Genomic DNA, 2,864 nt, shown 5'->3' on the forward strand with positions numbered 1-2,864 from the left:
GGTGGCACATAAAAGACACCATTTCGAGCGTGGCCGTTTTCGTGCGGGTGACAGGGTGACACGTAAAAGCACCCACTACACTCTCTGAGTGGTTGGCGTTAGGAAGGGCATCCAGCTGTAGAAACTCTGCCAAATTAGATTGGAGCCTGGTGTTGCCATCCGGTTTCACCAGTCCTCAGTCAAATCGTCCAACCCATGCTAGCATGGAAGGCAGACGTTAAACGATGATGATGATGATTGCAGCAGCTCCTCAGCTTTCCTAAGTCCTGGAAAAGAACTTGGAAGGTTAGGCCTCCAACCAGGCCTTTTGCGGTACCCTTAAAGCCAAGAACTTCTCAGCACCCCCTTGTATGTGTGTGTATCATCATCATCATCATCGTTTAACGTCCGCTTTCCATGCTAGCATGGGTTGGATGATTTGACTGAGGGCTGGTGAACCAGATGGCTACACCAGGCTCCAATCTGATTTGGCAGAGTTTCTACAGCTGGATGCCCTTCCTAACGCCAACCACTCCGAGAGTGTAGTGGGTGCTTTTATGTTCCACTGGCACGAAGGCCAGTCAGGCGCTACTGGCAATGGCCACACTCAAAATGGTGTATTTTACGTGCCACCTGCACAGGAGCCAGTCCAGTGGCACTGGCAACGCAAGAAGGCGATGCTGGGCACAGGTGCCATCACGATTTCGCTTGCCCCAACAGGTCTTTGCAGGCCGAGTTTAGTGTCCAATGTATATATAAGTGCAGGCATGGCTGTGTGGTTAGGAAGCTTGCTTCCCAGCTACATGGTTTCAGGTTCAGTCCCACCACGTGGCACTTTGGGCAAGTGTCTTCTGCTATAGTCCCGAGCCGACCGAAGCTTTGTAATTGAATTTGGTAGGCGGAAGTTACTGCCGTGTGTGTATATGTCTGTGTATGTGCTTGTGCCTCTCTCCGAAAGAGAGAGAGAGGGATATGTATATATATATATATATATATATAGAGAGAGAGAGAGAGAGAAAGAGAGAGAATTGATATACAAACATCAAAAGATATATCCACTGTAATAAAGAATTCAGTTAATATGTCATTGCAGTAAATTCAGGTGGAAAAAAATTGCATGTATATACATAATCAGCTAAAACAATCTTTTAGAACAGCATATTTAGAATAAAAAGCTGTAAAGCATAAATTTCCCAAATGGTTCATAATTTAAATATATTAGTTATGTAACTTAACGATGGAATTAAGGATGTTTATTGTTAAAGAAACAGCTGTTGAATGAACATAATTAAACTCTGAGTTATTTGAAACTTTTGCTTTTTATTCTATGTGTGTGCAGATCATTGTGTTTGTTTTCACACAGCTTGACAACTGGCAGTTGCAGATTTAAAAAAAAAGTAAGTACTGAGGTCAATTTGTTCGGTCAAACCCTTCAAGGTGGTGCCCCAGCATGGCCACAGTCCAATGACTGAAACAAGGAAAAGAAAAGCAAAATTATACATGGTGTTTTACAGTAAACTACATGAGACCAATCCATCTGATATAATTCCATTTCCATAGGCTTTTGTATGCATTTCACAAATACAAGAGTCTACCCTTAATCTCAGATTTCATCTAAGCAAATATCCACTGCAAAATGCTGAGAACAGTTTAGCTTTAATGTGAATGAACAAATTCTTTCAAACCATGAAGGGATGGGCATATAAAGTCACACATGAAGCAGATTTTGAAGAATTTTATCTAATTTGTGGGGTTCCAAAATGATTGCAGAATCATTAGTAGCAACTCACTTATAAAAGGGTAATGACCTTTATAAAAGGTCATGACCTTAATTTTGAACTTGCCCCCACAAAATTTGATTTCCATATGTTGCTACTGCTAAAATACATCATCTGAAATATAACAGCTGATTTTAATTAATTTAAGTGGAAAGTTAAATTTTATGGGCATGATTTTAAAAAATAATTGTTTTTTTCTTTTTGCTTTATGAGTGATTCACTACACATAAATAAAAATGAAATTGCATGGTAAAAGATGCGAATGGAAGTACTGAAGGACTAGACATGAAAATGTAAACTGAAAGGAAAGGTAAGCGAAACTGAAAAAAATAGTTCACTGAGGAAATAGGAGAGATGGAAATCAATAAGAAAAGGGAAGACAGAAATTGAAAAAGGGACAAGATGAGAGAAAATGAGCCATTTTAACTGAGTTACAGAGATACAGAGGAAGAAAACGTGATGGAAGAGAGAAATAGGCAAAAAAAAAAAAAAAAAAAAAAAAGAGAGACAGGAAGAAGGTAAAATGATTTCACTGTAAAGTGGTAGAAGACAGAAAAGAAGTTAAAAAGAATGAGAAAGCTGGTGATAGAGAGCCTAGATGTGGCCAAGCTTTCAATGACGAACAGGAAGAGATAGAAGATGTAAAAAGAGATTCAATACAGTGGTGGTAGTAGGAGATGGCTACATACGAAAGAAAGAATGGAGAAAAGATGGACGTAGAAAGTTTCTCAACATAAATATATGATAACTAATGAGGATCAAGCAATGTTCCATTTCATTTCAAGTGTGAATTTTGCATTTGTATTGTATTTCTGTTTAAATTTTGAAACTTATTTAGTGTAATACTATACACTATTCTTATTTTTACCTATTCAGCATATATATATATATATATATATATAAAAATTTAAGGAATGGAGAAAACGCATGTTATAATTGCATACTTTATTCCTACATATGTTTCAAAGGATTACAACCTATGTGATCCATAGGGATCTGTGATATTGAAATTGTAACCTTCTCATCAGGGAAAGCATGGGAATCATCTTAAACGGTCATAATGCCTTACGTTTAAGATGATTCCCATGCTTTCCCTGATGAGAAGGT

General features: G+C 38.0%; 1 protein-coding gene across 1 annotated transcript in view; it reads left to right on the top strand.

Moving 5' to 3' along the window:
• The first annotated feature begins 1,290 nt into the window (after positions 1 to 1,290).
• The window catches only part of LOC106867281 (nuclear cap-binding protein subunit 1), a 49,886-nt gene continuing 48,312 nt past the window's right edge, over positions 1,291 to 2,864 (top strand). The window contains exon 1 of the mRNA XM_014912117.2: positions 1,291 to 1,376. The gene's annotated coding sequence lies outside the window, so the exon portion shown is untranslated. The remainder of the gene's footprint in view (positions 1,377 to 2,864) is intronic.

Source organism: Octopus bimaculoides, chromosome 3 (genome assembly GCF_001194135.2).
Source record: "Octopus bimaculoides isolate UCB-OBI-ISO-001 chromosome 3, ASM119413v2, whole genome shotgun sequence".
In the NCBI taxonomy this organism is placed as follows: domain Eukaryota; kingdom Metazoa; phylum Mollusca; class Cephalopoda; order Octopoda; family Octopodidae; genus Octopus; species Octopus bimaculoides.